This window comes from Prinia subflava, chromosome 4 (genome assembly GCF_021018805.1).
Source record: "Prinia subflava isolate CZ2003 ecotype Zambia chromosome 4, Cam_Psub_1.2, whole genome shotgun sequence".
NCBI lineage: Eukaryota > Metazoa > Chordata > Aves > Passeriformes > Cisticolidae > Prinia > Prinia subflava.
Window position 1 is genome coordinate 36,669,568 of NC_086250.1, and position 27,968 is coordinate 36,697,535.

The window sequence follows — 27,968 nt, forward strand, 5'->3', positions numbered from 1 at the left end:
ATTGAATTGTCCAGTCAGGAGAAGGGAAGGCTCCAGGGACACCCTCTTGCAGCCTTCTAGTGCCTACAGGAAGGCTGCAGAGAAGTGGGGGAGGGACATTTTTAAAGAGTGTGTACTAATAAGACAAGGGGGAATGGCTTCAAACAAAAGCAGACAGGTTTAGATTAGATATTAGGAAAAAATTCTTTGCTGTGAGGGTGGGGAGGCACTGGAACAGGGTGCACAGAGAAGCTGTGGGAGCCCTGTGTCTGCAAGTGTTCAAGGCCAGACTGGATGGAGCTCTGAACAGAGTGGTCTAATGAAAGGTGTGAACAGAGTGGTCTAATGAAAGGTGTCCAGGCCTGTGCCAGGGGTTTGGAACGAGACCATCTTTAAGGTCCCTTCTAACTCAAACCCTTCTGATTCCAAAATACACGTTACTTATGTTTGGGTTGAATTGTATTCATATAAATGAAAAACATTAAGGTGCTTTTCAATTTCCCTTCTAGAAATGGTCACGATGCTTGTAGGGAGTTGACTGGATGTTTTTTTTGCATGTGACAAATCCCTTACTCTGTATGAATTTTGACAGTTTGGAAAAAACAGGTAGGATGAATTACTTTTAAAAAGGGTTTTAGAAAACATATTTTGCTGTATCTAAGAAACTTAAATAAATTTAATTGTTTGAGTACCAGTTTTGAATTATTTCACAGGACAAATGCCTTGCCTTTTATTCAGAAGGGAGTTTATCGACATCAATGTGGACAAAGAAAGGGAAAAGCTTATGATCTTAGTGACTTCCACATTGTAAGTATTCTTCTCTTGAATGTAAAACTAATTTTTTTGAGGTAATATTTGGATATTTGAATTGCAAATTGTGATCTGGCCTTCTGGGAAGACCAAGAGTCTTCCCCTTAAGTGACATTTTTGAATTAAAGATTTTCAGAAATCTGGATTGTTTTGTTGTCGCACGTTTCCGAGGTTCCCAATTTAGGTTTCGGATCAGACTCTAGTTTACATTTTTCCCCCTAGAGGGCGCAAGACTGCTGACAGCGCGGACCCTTTTTGGACGAAATGATCCTCTCGGGAAGGAAAGTCCTGAAAAGGAAGAGAACCAAAGACCTGTGAGAGGTCTGCTGGCATTTTTAACTCGAAGCAATGATTAAATACTTTTTAAACATTAAGAAATTGCAGGTGAATTATTTTTAACCTACAGTTTGAAATGTAAACAACCAGCTGTTTAGAGCAAGTGTATGAACTAATGTTAAGCTTTGTCTACCAGTTAATCTGATGACTGATTAAAAATCATATTGCACTTTCTGTACTGCTGCACTTCTGTACTGGGTAAAGCATTCATGGTTTATAAATACTTGAGCAAGTTTTAAGGTACAGACTGTTTTCACCAAATTCTTCACATGCTCCTGCAAACCTGAAGTTTAGAGTAAAAACCTCGTTTGTGAGAAATGTAGAAAGTAAAAGAAGTCAACATTAGTTTTTAGTGTGTTTTGCCTAATCACATGCCTATCCTAACTGCTTACATAACCACCTAAAAATTTCAAAGATTAAATAGATGAGTTTATAATATGGAAGATAAAGCTACTTGTTGGGATTTTCATATTTTATTGTCGTGTATTTTTGCGGCCGGAAGATGGAAATGTGTTCTGAATAAAGTTGCATCATAAAGTCATCCAGAAAATGTACTGCATCGAGTTCAGTAGCTCTTTGGAATGATGCTGTGTCTGTGAATCTCCATATCTGAAGTCATACTTTCTGGGCTGACATTAAGATATGTAGATCTCTCCAAGTCCAAGTTGTTGAGACCCTTGCACAGTAACAGTGTCTCTGTCTCCTCTTTCCAAATTCATGAGTTTTGGAGTCTTTATAAACCAATCCTGCCCAGATATTACAGTTAGAGCTACCGCATTTTTTATTCTTCTCAGCATTCTTTGCTTTTAGTTTGCTCCTTTTCTTTCTTTCCCCTTCCCCTCTATTTACAAAATACACAACCTATTTTAAAATCATTGTGTGCTTTACCAACATGGAGCCAATCTGACTTTCTGAAGTGTTGATCATAACCTTCCAGAAAGTGTTAAGCAGAAAGAATCCTGTCTTCACCCTTTGTGTGATAAGTATTGATGACGCAGCTATGGATTATCTAAAGTAAGTGCTGCTAACTAATTTTCAAATTACCTTTCCTTCCGTAAGCAACAAAATTTTTTTTGAGCTCCTAATACCTTATTACTTATCCTGCTAAAAACAGAATCCATATTTAGGCTGTTCTTAGGAGAAATTAGTAATAGATGTTAGAGGATTTTGCATAGTTCAGTAACTTCCTAGAATGGTAAGGAGTAATTTTATAGTAAGAATTGAAATGTGAAGCTGTTCTATTTGCTTTGTTTAAGGTCACATGTTTTTATATACAAATCATATACTTCCTGTGTTTCAGTTTGTGGCCATTGCCTCTTGTCTTGTCAACAGGCACCACTAAGCAGAACCTGCCTCAGTTTTCTTTACTCCTTTCTGTCAGATATTCATACATACTTGAGAGTAAGATCCCTCAAGGCTTCTCTTCTTGAGGCTAAACAGTTTCAGCTCTCCTAGCTGCTCCTCATATATCCCTTATAGTTTGATCCCTTCCTGATTAGGAAGAGAATAATTGTAATCTCAGTTAAATCTCCTCAGTGTCTAAAGACTACTTTATTAACAGAACTTGACTATTATTTTCTTTCTGCAAGTGTTTATGCACATGAAGCTTGTTCTCAGATACGGTAATATTCACTTAAAGTCCCTTTAGACTGAAAGCTTTGCAAAGGAGCCATAGTAAGCTAACAGTGCATAGAACAGTAAATTCAAATTTAATTGATTCTAGAACTGTATTGTTGTATGATGCTTAGTGCTAATTGTTCCCTCTTGGCAAGGTTTCAGTGAAATAAAGCACAATATAGTTTAATTTTAGATAGTTTATGTAAGACATTTTACATATCAGAAGCTTATCATTCAAGCAAACAGTTTTTTCTTTCATTTGTTGCTAATCTTATACTTGTGAAATCTGGAATTGAATCAATGTTTTCTCTGAATAGAGGAACCAGAAACAGGACCTGTTCAATGGGTTGTAATTTTGGATTTTATGCTACCTGTGGTGGAATAGATTATTTCTTTTTTAATACTCTCTCTGTATTCTTTTCATTAGTGACTATATTTCAGTCTGTCTTTTTCCTCTGTATGAGGATGTTATTGGCTCTGTTCTCTGGTGCAAAACTCTTGAATTGAGTCCTCTTACCCTCATTACTCTACTGATGGAAAATCCTGTTGAGCTACAGTACAAAAGGCCTACTGCAGGTTCCCAGGAGCAGCTATGCCCTTCTGTCACAAACCATGAATCTTTTGGTTGACATGTGTTCTAGAGGGAGTACATTGTCCTCTGCAGGTGGTTGTTGACTTTCCAGTTTAGGTGATCTGATGTAGGTAAGCTTTTAGGGACTTCATAATGGGAGGTATTCAAAGTGGAGATGAAAAGTCCTACTAGATGGCAGAGAGATGAGTCTTTGGCCTCAGAAAGCAGGAGGACATGTCATGACAAAACCCTGCTGAGCAAGCAGCTCAGAGTTGACAGTAATGCTTTTCCATATTTTTAATATTCTGATTCAAATAATTGTAGGACTTTGTTGGTGGGGTTTTTTTTTCTTCCAGTAGGTTCTTCCACAATATTTTTTTATCAACCTTTATAGTTATTTCTGATGAAGACTTGTTGGAAGCCCTTCTTAAAAGGAAACTTAGCAGAAAAAAACCCCACAAAATTTAACTTTAATTTCTAGATATACTTTTGGTCCACGTCTTTGCAATTTGTGTTCTAAAGAGAGATTTGAAAAATGCTGAATGTTATTTTCCTGTTGGTGATTAAATGTGATTGCTTTAACAAACTCTTCCAGTGGTATGAGATAGGGATTGCACTAAACTTCTGGAGATTTTATGCATGGAAAGAATTATCCATGAATGAATTAGTAGAGGAGATGCCAGTTAATATTGTTAGAAAATAATTTCTGCATATCTGCAGCTGGTCAGCAAGGACTTTTGTGAGTCCCCTCTCAAACTCAAGCAATTGGATATTGTGCTTATAAACATAGTGTATGAATTAAACATAAAGTTGAGTATGTTGGGATTTTTTATTACATCTGTTTTGAATATAGTCACATTACATGTAATTTCACCAATCAACATTAATTCTGACTTCTTTAGAGCTTCTTCTTTGGAACTCAATGAAGAGTGTTCCAGGCAAGTGGTTGATGACAGTGAAGTTTTTAAGAAGATTCAAGGTTTGTATCTACCAGAACCCATTTAATTTTAATTTCCATATCTCTATCTTTACAGCTTAGTGCAATGAACAATGGTGATGTTATGAAGATTTTATTTGTGTAAATGTAATTAAACAAAATCCTAGATATTTATCAGAATATTATTAGACTCTGATACCAGCACAAATAGCTCATAAGAAAGCTTTCTCCTTTCTCTTCAAATAAACAGTCTGGGTATAGATCGTGCAGAAGGTACAGGTAATTATGAATGTAATCAATAAAATGTTAATCTCTGTGTTGACCTAATCTCTGAAATAATTCTGAAACATAACGCTGATGCTATGTTACACTAGCATTTAATTTGTTACTGGCCAAGTATACAAACACCGTCTCATTTCTTCCATTAATTTTGTCCTAGATACTTCTTTTAGCCATCGTTTCTATACATTGATAAGTTGCATTTTGATATTCTCTATTATTATGCTTTTTAAAAATCATGAGTATAATTGTGTAGTGTACTCTGGCATATGTAAATAAATTCTATCACATTCCTAGCTACAGTCTTTAGGATGAAGGCATAGCTTTTTGTTGAAGATTATGGAAAGACATTTGTATAGTGTGTATTATTTTTGTAACCTTGTCAACAAAAACTGTTGATCTGAGCAGCTCACAGCTTGTATAATCCCCTGTTTACTGTCATTATCTAAACCTGCTTTAGGTAGCTCATCTTTGATCACTAGAATCTGCTTCGACATTTACTTTTAGAAAGAAATTGTTGGAATAATAATTAGTGGGGATTTTAATCTTCTAGTTATTCCATTTTTCCCCTTGCATGATATACACAAGCTGACTTGTCAGTTATCTGACTCTATGTAAGGTTTGCTGGTATAGCCTAGAAGAGTGTTGTGTGTGCATACTTTAAGGCACCTTTTAACACACATCTGAGTTGCATCACTGGAAAAAACATCCTTCTTTTACTTTGCCCCTATTTGTCTTTAAAATTGTAGATAAAGTAATTTGAACTTAACAAGTACTTAACAAATTTGTAGAATAAAGAAGCAACTCTATGTCTCATAATGGAAGTTTTGTATCGTTCTGAAGTAGTTGTTCCAAAGCTACTTTGTTTGTTAAATCATGGCATGTAATCAGTTCCCACAGAAGGCAGCAGTTTTACAGTCTGAACATATGGAGGGCAACAGCCATTTTTTCTTTCCTTATCTGATCTCTGAAAAGTTTGTTAGGCATTACTTGTTAGACACACTTTATATGATTTTCACTGAAATGTTAAATAACTAATGGTTTCCTTTTGCACTGGCACTCTTTTATCAAAGACAAAGGAGCCAATGCATGGATATGTCTTTCTATCCTGCACCATCATACGTAGACGTAGTGTTCTTTACTTCTATATTGTCTATATAGCAAGTGGACAACTTCAGGTAAATGTTGTGTCCTTAATTTCTCTAAATGCTCTGGTTCATTCAGAAAAACAATAAGTAAAGAGGAGTTCAGCTTATGACAGGCTTGGGAAAGTATTTCCAACAAATAGACAAGAACTGAAATGGTTTTCTCTCTCAGGCAGCCTTGAAAGAAGCTCTAAAAGTATTCCATTTGGAAATACCTGAAGGGGTGAGTCTAGCTGAAACAGTAAATGTGGATATTATCTTTCTTAATAATGGAATTGCTTCTTTTCTTTGCTTAATTCTATAGTTTAATACCTGGATTGGGCATGTTTTCTTTTGGTGTTTTTTTATTTTTTTCCCTTATGGTATGTGGGCATTTCTGCATTCAGTTCTATGTGAAGTTCTTAAAAATAAAAAATAATATATTTAAAAACATGCAGTCTTTTTACATCACGACATGAAGAAGCAAATGTGATATGATCGAAATCCATTTTTTTCTCTTTAGACTTAAAAAAATACTTAGTTTAGGCTCTTTACTTAGGTTTTTTCTTTGTTTTATATATTATGTTGTGAAAGCAGCTCACAGCTATCAGAACTGCAAATAATGTGAGTTAAGGTCATCAGTGACCACTGAAGACATGCCTTATTTCTACAGATCTTTGAGTGAGTTTGGATCTAGAAGTTTAGGGGTTTTTGTGAGAATACTGTCATTTCCCATTATAGCAATTGTTGTATTTCAGGATATAGTGAAGAACTTTGGCAAAATATTTTTATATTTTTAAATTGCAGGACTTTGAATCCTTATGGCTTATTCTTGATGATAGCAAGAGTGATAAGGTCGCCTATGGAGAATTTACTTATGCCTTATTTGGAGAAATGAATGAGTATAGGAAAGCATTTGTGAGAAAAGGAAGTTTTATTGCAGATATTTTAAGTATAAATATTTCGCAGTCTAACTTTGGAGTTAGTTACTCATCATATTCTATTTGTGGGGTTTTGTTGTTATTTTTCTTAAATTCTGTACCTGGAAATTGACTTCTTAAAGTTGCAGATCAGTTTATTAACAGAAAGGTAAATTACTGGTGTGCATGCTGTTCCATTGTTAAATGAGTTAATTTTAAATTCTAGGATTAATTCCTTTATTATTTTGAGTTTTCATACATATGTGCTATTCTTATAGTTCAGTCTAAAGCGATGCCGATCTCTTCCAGAAGTCTGTTTCCTTATTTTGGCAAATGACAGATTATGGCAAATCTACATGTGTAGACATTCTTCCCGCAGTGCCTGAAATAGGAGGCAGTAATACTTGTCTCCTCTGAGACCTACAGTAGGAGTCATTCTATTTGTGAGATGTTATATGTGAAATGCCACTTGTTATTTGTCTGTAATGTAATGTGGAGCTGTTTGCAGCGTCAGACACTGATCACAAACCAGCCAAAGGAGTAGCAACTGGCTATCAAGATCAAGAAAAATGACATACACTCTCACGCTTTCAGTCACGCAGGATCTGACTCTCCTAGCCTTACGTATCAAGCATGTGTAGTTGAGTAAACTGAAATGAAAATGAAGCTGCGGTTAACAGTGCTGGAGAGGCTGTGGGGAGGCTTCTGTCAGAATGATGCACAATCTTAATAATTGGAGGAGGCAGAAGGGAAGCAGCTAAACTTCTGATTCTAAGGATGAGCTAGAAATTAGGGAGAGAAGACAATTTTTTTTGCATTGACTAAGGGACACACATTTGATGTGAAAACTATTGAGGTAAAATAATCATGAAACTGCATAATCTAGAATGATTTTCTAGTATCTGATAACCCTACTTAAAACAGGTAAACTGACAATCAATTGCACAAGATCTAAAAGAATGTGCTAGGTAGTTAAGTGTATTTGATCTTTTCATCTTTCCACTTTTTTTTCCTCTGAGATGCTTATATGAAACTCTTTTTTTTCCTCTGAGATGCTTATATGAAACTAGATTTCAATAAAACTGGGAGTGTGCCTATGGTAGATGTTGGAAAATGTTACTGTGCAAAGAAACATCCTCTAGTATTGGCAGGTAATTCACATGGACAAACAAACAAACAACCCCAAATCTGTAACTATGGAAGACATCTTGTTAGCAGAGATAGCAGATCCAGAAACTGGTTGGAAATACAAACTGTTTTCATATTTACTTAGAATTGAGTTGTTAAAGGGGGACTATAAGTAGTAATGGAGTTCATATACACAGTTTTAATACTTGCTATTTTTCAAGCTGCTAATACTGACAGTATGCAGAGTAGTTCTTTTTCCTACCTCTATAAGCAGTTATTTCTCAGCTTTCATCTCTAAGTTATCACTATCAGTGGCAAATATGATATTAGTAATTTTCACTTAGTAAGATACTCTCAATTTCACATTACTGTTTTCCATCAAAATATGCAAGGATTCCAAATGACACAGAATGTACTCAGCACTTGAATAATTTATTCAGAAGGATCCTAATTTATTTCTGGGACAGGTTTGTCATCTTTACAGAAGAAATGCTAGTTTCTTCATTATTTTTTTTAGGATTCTCAAAAAGTCTTGAAGTTTGCCATTGAAAAACTAGGAGTTTAAGTATTTGTATTTCAGTTTTAAAAAACAAGACCTCCATGTACCAAACTAGTCACTGTGGAAGTCTGCATGGTGTCATGACCTTTTTTTTCCACCTGTAGAAGAGAGGATTTTTTTTTTATATTGCCAGTGATTTTAATGATAACACATGAAGTCACATGGGGGTATAGGGATACAGTATGTGATTTTTTTCCAATGCTGTAATGACATTTTTTTTGTATTTTTTTTCTCAGTGCTATGAAATCACCTTGAGTATTATCTTTATAAAATTGCAAAGACACAGATGTAAGTTGCAGAACACTTTTCAAATGCCAATTTCCATCCTAAAGTTTTCCCAGAATTTTGAAGTTTTGTTATAGTAAACATATGCTTTCTTACAAGATAACTTCAGAATTTTAGTTTACAAATGCACTATGCAGCTTGTGCAGTCATTTAAAGGAAAACATTTTCCTGATCTCATAATTCATTGCAATTGGCTGACTCCATGTTTTCTGTTGATACTTAGTTCTATCATGTTGTTAAAGTAAGGTAATTTCTACAGGTGGTAATAAGTGAGCCAATGACTTAATTCTGAAATCAGAATATTGAACTTGTGCATGAAAAATATTTGCAAGCTAAAATTTGAAAGTTTCTTGCCTGAAGTATATTAAATGATACGTATTCACTCTTTTTAAAAATACATTTAATATAAAAATGTACTTTTGTGGCAGTGTGTTAATTTAATCGGTTATGCTTTATATATTTTTGTACTCGTCTGGTTCTCTGTACCCTACCCCCCTGATTGTTCCTTTGTCTAACTCACATGACTCCTGTCTGCACCTGCACCTGTTATGCGACATTCGGTTAGCTGCCTGTTATTTTTTCCCGCCTTTGTAAACCCCCTCCCACTCTCTCCTGATTAGTCCGCGCTGTGTTCTCCTACCCCCGGGTCCCCTAGCAACTTGCCCTGGTTGGCCAGCAGTGGCTGACCACTCCCTTTGCCCCCCGAATCGCCCCTGACAAAAACCCACTGCACCCTCCGCTCCCCGGACAGTCCGGGCTGAGGAGGGGTTTCTAATAAACCCTCTGTTCGTCTGGAATTGTTTCCTCCTTTCGTTCCACTGCCTGTCGAATTTCCATCGCTCACACGAGAGCCCTTTAGGACAAGAACCCACAGGAGTCAGCTCTGCTTGCATTGTGTGCAGGCTGACCCTTGCCGACGCCTGTCGCTGTGTCTGGGCTAGCCGGTGACAGAGCCCGTCGGCTCTGAGTGAGCACCCTGACATACTTTCATAGGCAAAACTGAAGGAATTAAATCTTCATTTCTGGAAGCATTAGGAGAGTCCTGCAGCAACCCCAATGAAGTGTCCTATTCTGAGTTTGAAGATTACTATGAAGGATTAAGCTTCGGAATTGAGGGTGATGATGATTCTGTTAATATCTTAAGGAATTCATGGGGAATTTAGAGTAGAAGATGACAAAAAAGAAGGGACATTTTTTAGCCAGGGAGTGACTAAATAAGAGAGGATTTAATCTTGATGTGCATTACTTTATAATTAGTGTCTTAAACAGATTTCAGGGACAGAAAACTTTAGATGTTTTCAGAATAATATGTGACAAATTTCATGGAGTGTCTGTTGAGTTATGCTAGCCACTCTTCTAATAGAAATGCTGTTCATGTCTTTTCACTGGGAATTATTAAGACTGTTTCCCATATCAAAAGACATATTTTTTATATTAAAATAGTGTCCTATTTTAAAATAAGAGAGAATTAGAATACTAAAATGCCTGAAAGGGATATGTGCAAGTTAAAATTTTGTTTAATGATGCATTGTGAAAAGCTTCAGATTTGACTGCATAAATACGAATGGTAGCTTTTCTTCAGAAATTTTCTTATAACATTCTTTGTCTCACTTATTTTTTCTTATGCTGGTACTTAGCTTGAAAGAGAGCAGGTCATCCTTCTCCAATTTTGAGGATGTCTGCTGTACTGAAAGTGCAGAGATGTTCACAACATTTAGCCCCTTGGCCTGTGTACTGTCTTGATTGATCTTCCTTTGTCATTTTAGTCAGGCATCTGAAGCTGAGCATTGAATCTCAAAGGTTTTAGTAATCACACATATATTTTGTAATGCATATCTTCCTTTCCTGTGTTTTGCTAAGTGGTTTTCAAACAAAATTATTTATATTTAAAAATCCCTTTTCTTTATATTGCTGGGACTTTTTAACTAAAACATAGCAGCTATATATGTTGTCAAACTGATAGATAGCATTTCCTATCTACTAAAGTATAAACTAGAAAAATATTAAAATAAAAAGGCCCAAAACAACCACGTCTGCCACCACAAAAATTAAGTCATAAATTAAAATATTCTTTGCTATTTCAAATGTTCTGACAGGTATGCTTTTCAGTGTAATACATCTTACTAATTTTGTAATATTCTTTGCATTAAGACATAAGAATATATAGTTAATGAGAGACTTTGGTTTTCATAGACATGTCGCTGAAATGAACTATATGTTAAACTGCATTCCTTTAGCCCATGCAATTAAAATATATAACTTTGCTCTAAGCTTGTCTGCCTGGTTTTGAATTTATAGTCTGTGGCTAAAAGAATCTTCCTCTGTGACAGAATTTGTGTTTCATAGGAATGACAGGGCAGTGCTGGAATGGATGCTGAAATGAGGGACTTTGGTCCATTGTGGCTGACCAGCATAGTCTAGATATGGTACTTCCTTGTTCTAATAACTTGTGTGTTTTTATGTGTGGATTGTTTGACTGTGGCCTCAAATGTAACAAATATTGGAGGTTCTACTCTAAATCTGCAAATGAGGGATTTTGAGGGGGTTCTTTTGGGGCTGCAAAAGTCTGTATGTGTTTTTTTACAGGGAAAGGCAGATTTTGTCAATGTGTATTCTAAGAAAGAATTCTGACTCAATATGATTTTTCATTCCTGCTAGAATTTCTCTCACCGGAAACCTTTTGTTAATTTTGTTAATTAGTTCTTGGAAGTGGTGATTCTGAGAAGGGCTGGTAGTTCTGAGAAGGGAAACTAGCTGGTTGTAGAGGATTCTGCTCGTTAATGTGTCCATTCAAATAGCTGAAAAAATACGAAGTTGCATTTTTGTTAGTTTTTGAAAGGATCATGTGCTCCATTTAGACTTTTTCACTTAGAAGAATAGTACCAACAGATAAAGCTGTAGCTCAGTTTAATGAATGAAAATGATGGTGAAATGAGATATTGACATATTTATGCAATGTCTAATTTTATTGTGAAGGTTTTAGGAAAATTGTTCCACATTTTCCTATTGAATGGAAAAAAATTCAAGACAAATAGATGTATACTAAGTGGGTCTGCTTCTCAGAAGAAGCTGTATAGGTCATACCTGTCAAAAATTTATTTTGTTGTTATCATGGAAATGAGGTGCTGTTTTAAGAACATAGCTTTGGTAGTCCTGCATTATTTTTTTTTTATCTGAATACAGATCCCTAAGAGGATAATCTAAGATAAATTTTAAAGGTCAAAATTTTCTTGAAAATGAAAGCAGTACTGTGGTAATTATGTGAAACCTGCTATCTATGTAATTTCTGTTAACTACAAGGTCATTTACACAGGTCCTGCTTCACCAGCTTGACCTCCTTTTATGATGAAGTGACTTGCCTAGTGGATGAAGGAAAGGCTTGGGAGTTTTCTACCCGGACTCCAGTAAAGTGTTTGACACCATTTCCCACAGCATTCTCCTGGGGAAACTGGCTGCTCATGGTTTGGACAGGTGCCCTGTTTGCTGGGTAAAACCCTGGCTAGTGGGCTGGGTCCAAGAGGGTGGTGGTGAATGGCGCTGCATCCAGCCGGTGACTGGTCACTGCTGGTTTCCCCCGGGGCTCAGCAGTGGGGATAGTGCTGTTTAATACCTTTGGTGATGATCTGTACAAGAGAATTAAGTGCCCCCTTGGTAAATTGGCAGACTTTGTGGGAGTATTGATCTGCTCGAGAGCAGGAAGGCTCTGCAGAGGGATCTGGGCTGGATCAATAGGCTGAGGCCAATTGTATGAGGTGCTACATTTGAGCAACAAGGCCAAATGCCAGGTCCTACACTTGGGTCACAAGAACTCCAGGCAGCATTACAGGCTGGGGATAGAGTGGCTGGAAAGTGGCCTGGTGGAAAAGACCTGAAGGTGCTGGTTGGCAGCAACCAAACATGAGCCAGTGTGTGCCCAGGTGGCCAAGCAGGCCAATGGCATCCTGGTCTGGATCAGCAATAGTTTGGCCAGTGGGACCAGGGCAGGGCTTGTCCCCTGTACTTGGTGCTGGGGCGGCCACACCTCACCAGTTCTGGGCCGCTCACTACAAGAAAGACATTGAGGTGCTGGAGTGTGTCCAGAGAAGGGCAATGGCACTGGTGAAGGGTATGAAGAGCAAGTTATATGAGGGGGACCTGAGGGAGCTGGGGTTGTTTAGTGCAGAGAAAACAAGGCTCAGAAGAGACCTCATTGCTCCCTATAACCACCAGAAAGAAGGCTATAGCCAGGTGGGGTTTGGCCTCTTGTCCCGGGTAACCAGCAACAGAACAAGAGGAAATGGCCTCAAGCTGCAATGAGGGAAGGTTAAGGAACATCAGGAAAAAATTTTCACTGAAAGGGTGATTAAGCATTGGAACAGGCTACCCAGAGAGGTGATAGAGTAACCATCCCCAAGAAATGACTTAGCACATGGTGCCGTTTGGTCAAAAGTTGTACTCTGTGATCTTGAAGGTCTTTTCCAGCCTTACTGATTCTGTGATCAGTTGTTGCCTGATCAGATCTTGATGTTTATGGTGAATTTTTAATGGCATTCACAAAAGTCACTTTTATCTGCTCACTGTTTCTCATTGTCCGAACTTCAGCCGGTAGAAAAGAATTCATATCAAATTCTTCCCAAGGTCTGCCTGCCATGCTTACTGTGAGTAGAAGAACACAGTAACTACTCAAACTAAGGCCTGTGGTATCTGATTTTTCATTAAGACTTGTCTCAATGGCCTGATTAATTGTTGTCTGACTTGCTCTTATTTACTTGTGAACATTTGATGAATGTGAATCCTTTTCTTTAATCAATGCTTTGTATCTTTAAAACTGTCTGGAAATGTCTACTGGGTTTACTGCCTTTAAATGTATTTCAAACAAAACTTTCTACATTTGCTATCTTCTTAAGAATTGCCCGTGTTTTCCAAATTAGAGTGTGTTCTTAGTTAAAGTGGGGTTCTCAAAAAAGATTCTTCACTGAAACTCCCTGCTGAATAAACTAGTTGTCTTCATGCCACCATGATTTACACTTCTGCTAAAAAGTTTTAGCAATTTGCTGTAATTGAGAACATCAGAAGTGCATTATGGTGGGAACGTATTTTGTCCTATTAGATGTGCAGGCTCCCAGAAGATAAGTAGAAATTAGTTAAGTGATTTAACTCCTTATTCTTAAGGTCTGTAACTACTTCATGAAATGAATATGCACTGACACTGTAAGCTGGAGTGTTTAAGAGCACTTTGAAAAATTGAAGCACAGGCACACAGAGCAGACCTTCAGTAGCTTCGCTTTGGCTGCTGATGGAAATACAGCATCCTCACCAGGGATGGCTTTGTTGCTGAGAGGAGACCTTTTGACTGATTCACACTAAAAAACTCATTTCTCTTCCATAAGTTACTGGCAGGTGATCAAATTGTGGGCATCTTTGATGCCAGAAAAACAAAAAGATTAAAAATGTATCTACTGCTGTGTATTTGTACAGATGTGCTGTTTACTTCTGAAGTTTGAGTTTTTGTTTTTATGGGCATTGGTTATTTGATTTGTTGGTTGGGGTTTTTTTTTGTTTGTGCATTTTGTTTTTTTATTGTGTGAGGGGGTTTTTTCCTGGGTTTTTTTTGTTTGTTTTAGTTTGGTTTTGAGCATGCTATCTCTACATAGTGAAAAAGCCTGGAACTGATTTCTGATGTGTTTAAGAGAACAGGTAAGTTTCTGTGGCAGAAGAAAGGAAGGTAGAAAATCACGTGCATTTTTTCCTTGATTACTCTAATAGTTTATCCTTCTTCTTCATACTTAGCAATTCAGAGACTGAGTTCAGTACTTGCTCTTCATGTTGTTAATCATCTTGTGTTTGAGAAGCTAAGTCACAAGTACTCTGTTGTAACCATCAGACGTCTCCAGTGATACAAGAGGTCTATTTAGGTTATTTGTTCCACAGGCGACATTTCAAAATATTAACCAGATTGGAAGGTACTTAGGAAAGAAATGTGGTAAGACATTACTTGCATTATGACACTATGAAATATTTTTATTTTGTGACTCCTGTACTTTTGTGGTGTCCCTTTTTGACTGTGAGAAGCTTGAGGCCTAAAGTTGATAAAAAATAACTTTGAGCAAAAAAAAAAAATTAGATCTGTTTATCAAAGGTTTCTTAATGTTTATTAAGAAAAAAATGTTTTCTGTTGTGTTTACCTGGAATTTATAGTATTTGATTACCTCTTTCCTGGGTATTTTTTCCTCCTGTCTCATGTGTTACATTATGGATGGAATTAATTGGATATGTGCACAGAAACTTCAGCATTAACATTTGCTGCCACTGTCAGAATGGATGGTAACTGCTTTACACTGCTGTATACTTCACATGGGGGAAACCCCATTCTGCTATAGTAAAGCACAGGTTAATATCAGTGGAAGCTAAAACAACAGCTTCAGAGATGTACATTAAAGCAATATTCCTTTTTTCTTACAACTTTTGTTGAGTAAGTGTACACTTAATCACTCCTGTGTCTAATTCTGGGATCCTATGATTCGTCTTGGCATGAATTAAATCCTGCACTCACAGTGGTAAAATTATTCCCCTGAAGTAATTTCTTTTGACAAGATCATTTGCCTTGCAGATGCAGTGATTAACTACAGGCCTCAGTTGTGAATACTGCAGTTGTTTTCATCCTCTACACATTCTTGAATTCTTCTCCGTTCTCAGTGTTTCATGACCAAAGGAAACAGCAACAGAGTTCAAACCTGCTTTTATTTTTTCCTTAGAACAAACATTTTGGAAGTGCCTGATGTGGCAACACAGTCAAAACCAAGATACAATATTCTGCTTTTTATGTGTTTAATATTCTTTCGAAACATATCTGTTCTAGACATTCTTGTTGCATAGATCCAAGTAACCACAGGAAATAGGTACTCCAAAAATCCAGTGATTTATTTATTAAAACCAGTGCAGTGAGAAGGGAATCAGCTGTCAGTACCAGATAATTAACTTCCCATATTCTTTGTGTTTATTTTTTGATACTTTGCCCCTTGTTTGAGACTATGGGATTTATAAGTTCCCTTTCCAATTTTATATTGATATGCCTCCAAACTTTTTTTTTGGGAGCATCCTTCTTGGAAATGAACTTCTTCAGTAACAGCAATAATGCTAAACTATGTTCAGAAATAAATCAAAATATAAACTAACATCCAGCAAGACAAGTCTCTGGAGAAAAGGATAGCAAAAAAGCAATTAGGAGCTGCAATGGCATTCCTAGTCTTTAATATTTTTTAATATTTTTTGTTCATTCATATATTTTGACTTCCCTCTTCCTTCTGGAACACCAGTCATAAAGCAAAGCCTACCCTGTACTATTGGTCCATGTAAATATTATTCCTTCATGTAAGGCCAGAAGAAATCTGTCTGGAAGAGCTTTTACAAGGTTGTCTACTCCATTATTCTCTATTATCTAAAAAAGCCCTTATTTGTGATGGAGACTCCACTACATTCCCAGGTAATCTGTTCTATTGCAGTTACAAGTTGCCTGCTAATTGACCTGAATATTTCTTGGTATGGTTTAAGCTGATTACTGTTTCTGCTATCCCATCCTTCCCTTATGTAACAGCTTTGAAAACTATTATTACATCCCCTTTGATCTGAAGTCTGCTAAATAGGAAAATTGCATTAACTGGACAGATTGAAGACCATTCTCACTTTTCTCCCAAAGTGCCAGTTGTTATTTTTCTTGTGTTGATATCAGTGTTCTACAGGAGGCACAGTGCTCTGGTTAAGGTCTTGACAGTGAGGTGCTTGTGTTATAGAGCTTACTTTCATACCAGGTGTCTTTCCTCCCTCTCTCTTTCCTTTCAGAACCTGATTTTATTAAAGTCTTGCTGACATTGTGATTTCAACTTACAGATTTTCTTCTCAAGAACTGATTTTTCTTGCATCATTTCAGTTGCTTTCATGAATTTCTACCATGCTTTGAGATATGGGGAGATGCTCCTGCTGGAAAATCTGGTGTGAGTGTCTCAGTTTTGTGGGAGCTTTGTGCTTATGCTTCTTTTCAGGCTCCGAACAGGTTTGCATCAGCTTTACCTGACTTAAAGTATTATTTCTCCTTCCCAGTTTTGCTTCATAGGATACATGTGTGGGCCTGATATTTTTGGGCCTTAGAGATTTGAGCCTGCTGGTAGCTGCTAACTCCTTTCCCAAGGGAAAAGTTTCTTATGAAAGCTTCTTCCCAAAACAGTCTTGGCAAAACAACTATCCTTTCCCAAAAAATCTTTCTCCAGGTGGTGTTTTGCTTTCTGGTTCTCAGAGAAAAACATCTGGGCTGTTTCTCTATCTTAATCAATGGGACTGGGGAGGTGTCATTCCTGTTCACTGATCATGCTAAGTCTGTATTGGAACACCTTATAAAATTAGACAATTAAAGCCTTTTTTATGCCTTTTGCCTTCTGAAATATTTGGACTCTTTCTTATTTTGTTCGTGTCCTATAGCGACATACATGTTAGCGAAATACACAGCATAAACATGGAATCTTTAATGGAAAATAAAGAAGAACTGAACAATTTCATTTTTTTAATCATTATTTTTTAAGAGCGGAGGTAAGGGTAAAGGGAAGCCGAACCAAAACATAAGGTGTTTAACAGCAGCTTTTGTCAGACACTGTATGTAAATAGTCCCTTACACATTTAATAAATGCAATATGATTATGTATGCAGGTATTTTTTAGAATAGGCTTTACCATTGCTTATTTTTGATACCATATGGAAATGGAATTATGGAAAATACTTTGCGTCAGCTGAAAAGATCTTTATTAGACTTTGAGATGTGTAGTAATCCCTGTTGCAGTCTGATGCATAGAAATGCAGGTAAGACAAGCCAAAGCTTGCTTCTCTACAACAATGTAGGATGTCTGTTGTTTCCTGCTCCTCTCTTTTCTTCTTTTACTTAAGTTAGGCTGCCTCTAACCTGGTGAAGTGAAAGGTTTTATTCAGTAAACATAGTGGAGGACTGCTGTTTGCAGGTGAGATTTTTCTTCAGCCCTCTTGTCAACTTGCTACTGTATTAATGTCTGCAATGCCTTCCTCCTGCTCCCCTGTGAAGTTACTACCATAAATAATACATAAAATTGTGAACTGCCTTTCACCCTGAAGGGGCAGTCCACAACGTTTCTTTAGACACTATTCAGGATTATGTCAAGATTACTAACTCTTTAGTATTCTTTTTGGTTTAACTGCATTTTTCTCTCACTAAAATGAAAGGAGTACTAAAACCTGCAGCTGTATACTTCCAAATAAATATGGACTACAAACTGTTCCTTTGCATTCTGACTTCGAAGACAGTCTTTTTGATAATTTGTTATATTGAATTTGTACTCCTGGGCTGTAGAGACTATTTGATAGCAGCATGAATGTAGACTGTGAATTCTTAACTCATTTCTATGAGCAATTCAAAGGTGGAAAAATATGGTTTCGATACCTAAAAAAATCGACTCAGAATGAGGACGACATCATGATACTCAGTTTAGACTGAGTTTTATTGCTGTTTTCTAATATCTATCTTGATAAAAAGTGTTCAGAAGCATCAAACAAGAACTGGCATGATAGGTGTCAGTTTAGTGATCTAATAAAATGTAAATGGAGGCTGGTGTCATATCTGTGCTTCTGGGAGAGCCTTATGCCCACTCTATACCATGAAGCTGATTGTCCTGTTGCCAAAACAGGATGTGGAGATGCTTTTCCCTTTAGAAGAGATGACAAACCCTTTAGGGATTCCCTTTAGGAGAGATGATTGGACTTCTTACCCATCTGCATTCTTGAATGCATTTTGCCTAAGGGAAGGCCTGGGTGGCTATAGGGTGGGAACTGGCACATGGAATCTCCTAAGAAATTTTCAAAATTAATATTAAAAGCCTAAGCCAAGCAGTTATTTAAAAATGTAAATGAACCTGATAAGAAGTGGTCTTTTTTTTTTCCCTAAGATTAGCATAATAGTCACATTAATTATGATACTGCTAGATTTTAAATTAGAGTTTCCTTTTATGGAGGAGGAGTAGCAATCTTTTAGTCACAGTAGTTGGAGAAACTTAAAGGTATATTTAAGTTGGCAGCTCTGCTCTCAGAGCCTCTCTTTTTGCATTTTTTCTTCTACTCTGCCTCCCCTTTTGCTGCTGAATCCTTTTGAGCTGGGACATGTCAGTGACTGTTTCATTAATTTGCTTTCTAGCTTTGAAGAGCCTAAAAGATGTGTCATGGCCTGAGCTAGGCACAATGCACACTACTACATTGGGATATAATCCTTGCCTCAGAAAATGTAAAATATGAGTTGGAAAAAAATAAGAGACTGGGAAGAGATGAGGATGGGAGATAGGGAATACTATGTTAATGATATAAACAGCTCACTTTTAATGTAATAGCAAGCATCTCAAACTGCATCTTGCTTAACAAGTACCTATGGCAGCAATTTGTAGTATGAATAGATTATTGAAAAGTCAGAGCAAATCTTCAACTCTGCAAAGGCTAGCAGGAACACCAAGGTAGGTCCCTAGATAGGTAGGGGTTTAAAATATTATGAGGATTTTCTTTCTTTAGGTGATTTGCAAGCAGATCTTTAGAAGCCGTTCTTTTTTAGAGATGTCCTTCGACTCTCCCATGTGATATTTCCTGGCTGCATAAAGCTTTATAAAAAACCCATTGTAACATGATATGAGAATGCTTCTTCCATTTTGACAGAATACATTTGCAAAAAATCTAAGGGGAAGGATTTTGTTGGCTTTGTGTGCGTGCTGTTGTGAACCTTGATCTTGAGAAAAAGCAGAGGAGAACCTGAGTGGAACACAATGACAGCGAGGGACTTCCCTGTGCATGCCTTGCCAGCAGCTGTCTTGCATATTTAAATGGTGTTCCCCACTACGGTGATGGCAGATTGACTTCTGTCTCTCTGCCAGTCCTCTTAAAGGCCAAATTGCAAGCTAAGTAGAAGGGTGAAAGTTACAAAACTAGCACCTTGAATTCCCACCAGAGGCTGACAGGAGGTTTGTACCCATGCTGCTGCATATGCACTGTGATCTTGAAGTGAAAATGTCTTCTCAAAAAGGGGTATTAAACTCTCAGGACATTTTAGCCTGCGTGCTCTCAAGCTGTAGGGAGATGGAGGTGTTACAGCAACCCATTCGCAAGAAAAGGTGTCATGAGAGTTGTGGCAGTCTCAGTTAGTCCCTGGCAGGAGAGTGCTGCTTTAGGCAGCTGCTTTAGGGTACCTCTGTTGTGCTGTCATGCTCTTTAGGCTGCCTGCTTATTCCAAAGAAAAAGCAGAGCCTTCCAGAACTTTAGGGCACGTATCATTCTCTTTCTGAATGTGTAAAAGTTTATGGAAATCACCATAGCTATAGTGACTAGCAAAAGTGAAGCAGGTATTCACTATTCCTGTGGGACACAGATGGTAGAGGCTGATCCCCATTTCCCTGTTTCTATAGTTGGACAGATCAGATCAGTCTAGGATCTAACACCTGTCTCTGTTCTGGGTTCCTACTGCAGGAGGTGGGCAAAGCCTCAGACAAGACTGCTGATGCCTGATGGCCCCAGTCCTTCAGTCCAGGTGAAGGGCTAGGGAGGTGGCTGAGGTTGGTGTTGTACCTCCTGTCCCTGACCCAGGTGGTGTGCTCAACAGCATTTGCTGCAACAGCAGCCCCTGAGCCTGCACCTACCCCACCTTGGTCCAAACCAGCTCTTTTTTTTTTTTTTTTTTCTTTTCTTTTTTTTTTTTTCTTTAAAGAAAGGCATAGTTTTTCTAGAGCATTGCAGTTCAAAAGAAGTTGGGAAAAGATCTCAAGGGTATCAAATGTTGCTGAAATGTTTACAAGATCAGCATGGATATGGCATGTTCTCTGACAGCTAAGTGTAACAGTTGATGTGACCAAAGTGGTTTTACTCTGTGACTAAGTACTTAATCTAACTTGTTCAAAGACAGGGAGAAACCTGTAGTTTTACATCCTTGTATAATTTTCCTAATACTAAGAAGGGCTACTAACTCACAGTTAGTTAGGCTGTTTCTGCCAAGACTTCCCACCTCAGCATGATCTTGCACAGCTGTTTAAAGCTCACTGGCACCTTGTCTCTGATGAGGAAATGCTGATGATGCCACCTGCAGTGGATCTGGTGATTCCTATATGGCACTCCCCTGTTTGGTAGGGTAATGATTCCAGTTCATGGGTCATAGCAGAAACCTGTAGCAGCAACCCTAACTTTGGCAAGCAAGACCAAAGCACGAGCAGAGGAGATGCAGTGTTTATCTCTTGAGAATGCTGTTCTGTTTCCATGGCAGTAGACAGCTCAGTCCAGATTTGGGCAATCTTGTCTGCAAAGTAGCACGAAAAAAATTAGGAGAGGAAAAACTTAACTGCAGCTGAATGGAGGCAGTCAAAATTAATCAAGCTTGCATACACTGAGATTGGGTCTGCCATATGAGACTGCAGAAACTAAGAAGAAACCACTTTGCTTCCCGCATTGCTCAGGAGTCTGATTTCAAATCTGCCTGCCTCAGTCCGTGATGCTCTGTGGGAGACTTCTGTGCCTTGAACTCTCGGAGTTGCCTTTCAAATAGGAAAACTATAGCTATTCACAGTGGAAAGACAAAAGCATTACAAAACTAAATTATTAAACTTTGAACCAATAATAGAAAATTATTATTACAAAGTATCCTTCATACACTGATAATCAATTAAATTGCTGCTGCTTAATGATCATCAGTGCAAACATCTTCAGAAGATGATCTATTAAAGCATATCCCTGCCTTCTTGAGGCATGGGTATTATGGTTTCTTCCTAAAAATTAATGAAAAGAATGGAGATTGCTAGTCATGGGAAGGAGATGATAGATGAGATTTCCAGCTGAATTTCAATGAGGCACAGAAACTAGGTGTAAAAATGCCAGCCACCTGAAAACCTCTGTAGTCCTTATAGTGTGTTTCCATTGCTTTTGGTAGCATGTGAGGGAGGGTGTGCTGACTTCCTCAAATAAATCACTGTCATATGTAATTATGTATCACATTTGAACTGATTTTAGAAGATTAGTAAAAGCTAGCATTAACTGAAACATAAGACTGCTTCCAGAATATTTTATTGAATGGGCCTAATCTTTAAGACACACAGACTAGCTTTTAAATAACAGTTTGAATATCCATTAGGTAGCAGATAGAGTATATGCTGGATGATAGATAATGTAATTTACCAAAATAAAGTGTAATGGCATCTTTTCCATTTTTTTCCCTATGAGTCAAAATATGTCCAAGTCAGTTTGATCACTGCAAAGGCTTAGAAACTAAATATCACTTTAAATTTCTTTGCAAGGTTGTTCAGTGGTACATATACAGTTCCCTACAAATTGTCTGTTTCTTAATACAGTCTTTGCCAATGAAATGAAAATGACAGATGTTACAGATGTTTTTGTTTTGTTTAGGGTTGTTGTTGTGGTTGGTTTGGGTTTTTTTGGTCTAGGTTCTCACAAGGCTTCTAAAATTAGATAATAAAGCACTTCTGTTTAGACAAGTTTAGTTCTTTCAGAGCACGCTCTTCTGTAGCTGAAGAAACCTAATTGTCCTGCAATCTAGGTGATTGTTTATTATTTATATTATGTGAACGCTTAAGACTGGCAACAAGAGGCCTCTTTATGCTGACACGAAGTTTTATTATTGATGTGTTGTCCAAAAACTTCAGTTAAAATTAATGAGAAGGATAAATAGAAAATCACAGAAATTTTAGAAGTAGAATTTCTCAAAATTTTCATGAGACTACCAGGAAACAGAAACTCTTCCAAGCTGGTGGAGGCTGTCTTGGCTCTTCTGGCCATGCTATTAGACAAGATACATGACTTTGGCATTTCCCCATTTTCCATCTCTCTGCACTTTCTGAATAGAGATGGAAAGCTTGTACCTGAGAGCTGTTTGGAGGTACTGTACTCATTTTCCTGTCTCTTGGGACTCTGCATGCTTGACAAGGACATTCCAAGAACCTGTTTCTTCCAGTCTCTGTAAGTACTAAGAGCATCTGGAAGAAGCTCAGCCAATGTATTTACACTTGAACTAAGGAGTAAATTCCTGTTGAGGAGCTCAGTACTGTTCTCTCTGCCTAATGAGTCTCTACAAAGACACTGCATTGCTGAGAGGTGCCAGAGCCTCTAGAAGTGGCATCATGTGCCGGCTAGTTGCAAATGAGAAACACACTTCACTGACCTTTACTGGCATGGAAGGAAATTTTCAGGATAGATCAAAAATCATTTCAATTATTTTAGCATTGGACACTAAAAAATGTAAGTGTGGACAGAGCCTGAGGCAATACCTCCTTTTATAAGCAGAATGTACTATCCTAAAGCTCTTGAGAAAATCTGCTTCCCACAAACGTGAATCAGCACTGACAAAGACACTTGAATCACAGCAGGAACAGGTGACTAATCTTGCCTTCCACCATCTTGCATTGCCAACACCTCTGGTGTTAGTACTGGGGGGGGAAAAGGACACGCCAGGGTCACAAAGGAAAAGGGCAGTGACTTGAAGATTCTGGTGAGGTTGATATTTGGCCAAAGGCCATGTGCAATTTACCCCTGATCTAAAGGAACAATGGAATCAAAAGTGAACGGTGACAGTTTCTAAGGGAGAAGCAGGTGAGAACAGGTACCTGTGAAAACAGGTACTTGGGGTCTGAACATTTATGAGCCTGGAGGAGGTGATTTACTGGAAAGGCTGCACTTGCCTGTGTGTGTTCTTGTAGCATCCCAGGCAAAACAATCCTGCGGTGGGGGATTTTCATCCTTGAACACACCAACTTCTCCCTTTCTTTTGAAGAGAGAAACCCAACGCCAGTTTTAATGTATACACACTTTAGAATTCCATCTCCACCACTAGGGAAGGCAAAGATTTAACTATATAGCCTGGGTCTTACTGGGGATTCCAAATTGGGCAATGCAATTGCCTAATGCTCATCTGGTTTTTTTTTTTCTACTGCATCATCTCTTCTCAGCAGACCCCAGCCTTGTGTTATCTACTTTTAATTTCCTTGATAAATGTAATATACAAAGACCTTTTCCAGGTGTTAATTTTTAAATGAGAGACACCACATTCCCCAAAATTTCCTAAGGAGCTGAAATTTGGGGGAAAGCATATGAAGCACATCTGTCTGTATAAAGCCTCTCATACGGAGAACTCCTGAGTGCTTGTATGGGACTAAGAGTAGGCTGACTTCATCATAGCTTTCACATTTTGTATGTCTGTCTTGTCCAATCTTACTTTTATTTATATTTCTCTACAATAAGACATTTTTTTCAATAATGCTGTGTTATTGATTAAACCAAGGTTGTATCTCAGTGGCATTAACTAAAAATGCAATCCTGCACTGGAATTTAAAAATAATAATAACAACTTTCCGCTGGCTTTGTTTTGAGCTTCATCCAATTTAACTCCACCGTGGCTTCTTACAGTTCTATTTGAGATGTTTACTTAATCTATTAATTCAGGGGTTTTTGCAGTTTCAGAGTAAGATTCTGACTGATTGTTAGTGTACTTCATTATAAAGAGGCTGCCATGTACTGCAAGATGTGTGATGAGTTAGTACATGTAATTGTACATAGTGGAGATGATTATAAATAATAAGGGAAAATAGCAAAATACATGAAAGAAACAAGTAGAAGCTTAATAAAATGTTAATGATAGTGGATATTTAAAATAATTAATTTACTTAATAATCAGCTAAATTGATATAAACAGATCTTATTTTATCTGTTGCACTGTCTTCAGTTATAATTTTTGATTATAAACTTGATTATTTTTAATTTCCCAATTACAACATCATATAAATAATATGAAATAGTGATCTGCACTAGAAAAACTTGGTGGCTTCAACCTCTCATGTCCTCCTCAGGATGGCAGATGTTATCTGGCCAGGTTAAACTTCCCAGTGACCCATTCGTTAACAGGGACAGACCTCCACCAGAAGGTGATTCAGAGCATGACTTTAGCTGAGGTATTTATCCTTAAATTTGCTTTTTTTTTTTTTTTTTGTGCATATCCCTTCTTCCATTTACTCTTGTTGTTAGGCAGCTGGCAACCCAATGACTTGGCATTACAGTACTCAAGCTTGGACAAAGAATGATTGCTCCTCATCAGTAAAATGCTCAGTTGCCTTGGGTTTCTCGTAGTGATCCTTATATCTAATTTCATTGCTTTGCTGGTTAAAGCCATAACATAGGATCTTTCCCTTTGTAAAGGAATTATTAGCCAGCAGGGAAAATCAGTTGTGCATTGCTCAGTGTCACTCAGTTCCTCAAATAAAGCCCTAAATTCTGCGGTACGGAAATGTTTCTGCTTATCTTTTAAATGAATATGTTTGAGCATGTGTGTAAATAGTTTTTGGTTTGTTGGGGTTTTTTTCCCCTTTGCAGACATATTTCATGGTAAGGCTCACTCAGCAGACACATTCTCTCTCTTACATATGTCTCATGCTTTCACTCTTACTGGAAGCACTGAAGAGTGCAAAAATTCAGGTCAAACTCTTGTAGGGAGGAAATTAATTCATAAATGTCACTATGTCTATGTAGAATATTGTGATTCAAGAAAATTTCAGCTCTGGAAAGTCAACATCTAACATAATTTCATCCTTCATTGAGAAGTCTGCCACATGATGAAACTACAAGGAAGAATGACACACAGAGAAATTACCAGCATTATATTTAGTAACAGACAAGTTCTAGAATGTGAAAATTTTTATATGACCAAAGGACTACTATATTCTGGAAAAGACCATTCCTCTTCTTACCAATTAGAAAAATTCTTTCTGTTGCTTATTCTTTTTTTCTGTTTCTTATTTTTGTTGCAATAAAACCCCCCTGCATGCTTCACAAGTCTGAAGTGTCAACTGGTTGCTCATAATACATGCCTTTTTCATGGCAATGGCATTACAGGTATGACTGTAAAGATCTTGTTTATGAGATCCCATCCTTGTTAGTCTCAGGTTTCTTAGGAGTTTGGGTGGGTTGTGAGGGTTGTTTTTTTTTTTTTCTTTGGGAGGTGGTTAGTGGGGGTGGGTTTAGTGTGTTTTTGTTGCTTTTGTTATTGTCAGGGCTTGGTTTTTTTGTTTTGTGTGATCTTCTTTTCTGGAGGGGTCAGCTTGTTAACTTGGGCACAGATGTGGGACTTGAGCAGACGGTGACAGTTCAGAAGGAAGTCCTGGTACTCTGTGATGATACAGTTTGTGTAGTGTTTTGGCAGCTACTGCCACCCTATGGTTTTCCATAATGGATGAATGCTGCAGAGCTTTAATGTGTTGCATTTCCCCAGAAACCTCTTGTAGGTCAGAGGGAAGACAATGAATATTCCTGCTGTCTTACTCACTCCTTCTCTATGTCCCCTTTTCAGAAAAATCCCATCTGCAAAGAAAATCAGGTATGGCATGAGAAGCTATAGGTGGCATTAGGACGGTAGAATCTTTTCCACTGCATTTACAACTATGTCATTGAATATTAATTTTGGTTCCAAGGGTTTTCACTAACTGATTATATCTGCTTTGGCAGGATAGATTTTGCTTTTTTTTTTTAGGAACTTCAAAATGTACATCTGGAGAAAGCTTCCAAAACCCATTTCTTAAAGTTGCTGCTGCTTTGGGAGCCTGTGTTTACATCATAGATGCCACATATAGACAGATCTGGGTTAAAGCAATCTGGTCTAAGCAGAGTGTCCTCAGAGCATTGCTTCCAGCAGAGCTTTGCCCTCCAGACGCCAGCAAGTGCCCAGCTGAAGGCTCTGATGCGGAAAGAGGACGTTTCAGATGCCATTATTCCACTCATTGCCCTCCTTCAGGCCAGGGAATACCCTTTGCGTGGAGGAAGACTTTTTTTCTTTTGAGAGTGGCAAGAGGGATCACCTCTTACGTTGTATATCTTCTCTTTGGGGCTGGAAGCTTCTTTCCCTTTGACCAACCCAGCTCAAACCAGCCAGCAGTGTAGGCTGTACAAAATAACTCAGCTGAGGGCTCCGGCAGAGATATAACAGGCAGAGATATGGGACTCTCTGATATATTATAGTGCACAGGCATTGGCTCCCCGCGTATATTACGGGGGACTCTCAAGTTCCATCCCCTCTGCCACACCCAACCTCACACCTATGCAGTGCACGAAGTCTGAAGTGCATTCACTGCCATTTTTCTTAGCCGACACAGAAACAGGATGCCCTCTCCTTACGCCGGTTCCCAAACCGCGCTGCCGGCCGGCCCAGGGCGGCTCTGGGGCTCCCTCGAGTCGGGGCACTCCCCGTCGGCGGTGCCCCGGTACCCCGCGCATTGCCTGCCCCGCCCGCGGGGCTCTGCAATCCTCTCCCGGGGCCTCAGCAGCTCCTCTCCTCAGCCACCTGTAGCTACGGCCGATTTTTCTGCATTTCTCGGAAAAATAGCTATTCTCAGCCCCGCTCCCTTCCCGCGTGTTTTACTCAAGTGAGCCGAATGTCCGCGTATCAGGAGCGGGGCGGTGTCTTTTTCGGAAAGATGCACTGTTTGTTTTCGCTGTCGCCTGCCTGCGCCCCCCGGGCTGGTAGCGCGGGACCAGAGGGGTGTGTAGTGCTGGCTCGGCTGCCCCTGCCTCCGCCCCGGGGCGGAGCTGCGGCCCCAAATGAGGTACGGTTCACCTTTGGGTTCGTGTTCCCGGAGCGCCGCTGGAATCGCGGCGGTCCCGGTGCCCGGCGCGGCGCGGCCCCGCTGATGGCCCTGCGCTCCGCCGCTGGTCCCCGCTCCCAGCCCCGAGGCGGACTGGCCGCACGCCCCTAGAAGATGAGGGGAGCGGGATCTCCGCGCGGGCGGCGGGAGCCGCTGTTACGCCTGCCGAAGTTGAGCATGGAGGGAGGTGAAACAGCCACCTGAACGCGGAGAAACACCCGAAACGACAACAAGTAGTCTCGCGTGGCAGGGCGGCACGGAGGGCGGCTGGGGCCGGAGCCCGCCCGGGAACAGAAGCCGCTGTCACTCCTCCGGCACAGGTAGCGGCGGGGCGGCGGGAGGGACCGCGGGGCTGGCGGGGAGCGGGAGGGATCCGCGGCCGCGCTGATCCCACCTGCCCTTCCCCGAAATGCGCGCCCTCCTGATTTGTCTGGGAAAGTAGCGAGGCGAGCTCCGCAGAGACAGCTTTTCCCAGGGTATACCTGCCGCCTGCGCTTACGGGGTGCTCGGTATTTCTTCGCAAAAAGCAGTCCTTTCCTCCCTCCCACAGTGGGGGTGGGGAGGAAGAGAAAAATATCTAAGCCTTCTTTTTTCCCCCTCGTTAAGCTGTTAGGATAATAAAAGATAGATGCCCATTAAATAATTAACCGTACACTTTCTGTTCCATCAGCTCGGTTCGCACAGCCCCGCGAGGGAGAAGGGGGTGGGGACGGTGGCGGATCCATAGGCGGTCGAAGCGGCAGCAGTGCCATTTCGGCAGCCTGCTTCCAGGGGAA

General features: G+C 39.0%; 1 protein-coding gene across 3 annotated transcripts in view; it reads left to right on the top strand.

The window, feature by feature from the left end:
* The first annotated feature begins 24,126 nt into the window (after positions 1-24,126).
* The window catches only part of KCNC2 (potassium voltage-gated channel subfamily C member 2), a 103,592-nt gene continuing 99,750 nt past the window's right edge, over positions 24,127-27,968 (top strand). For 2 of the 3 annotated variants that reach the window (XM_063396446.1, XM_063396445.1), the window contains exon 1: positions 24,129-27,512. The gene's annotated coding sequence lies outside the window, so the exon portion shown is untranslated. Of the gene's footprint in view, positions 27,513-27,968 lie in introns of all 3 variants that reach the window. The other variant, XM_063396447.1, reaches the window with a different exon arrangement.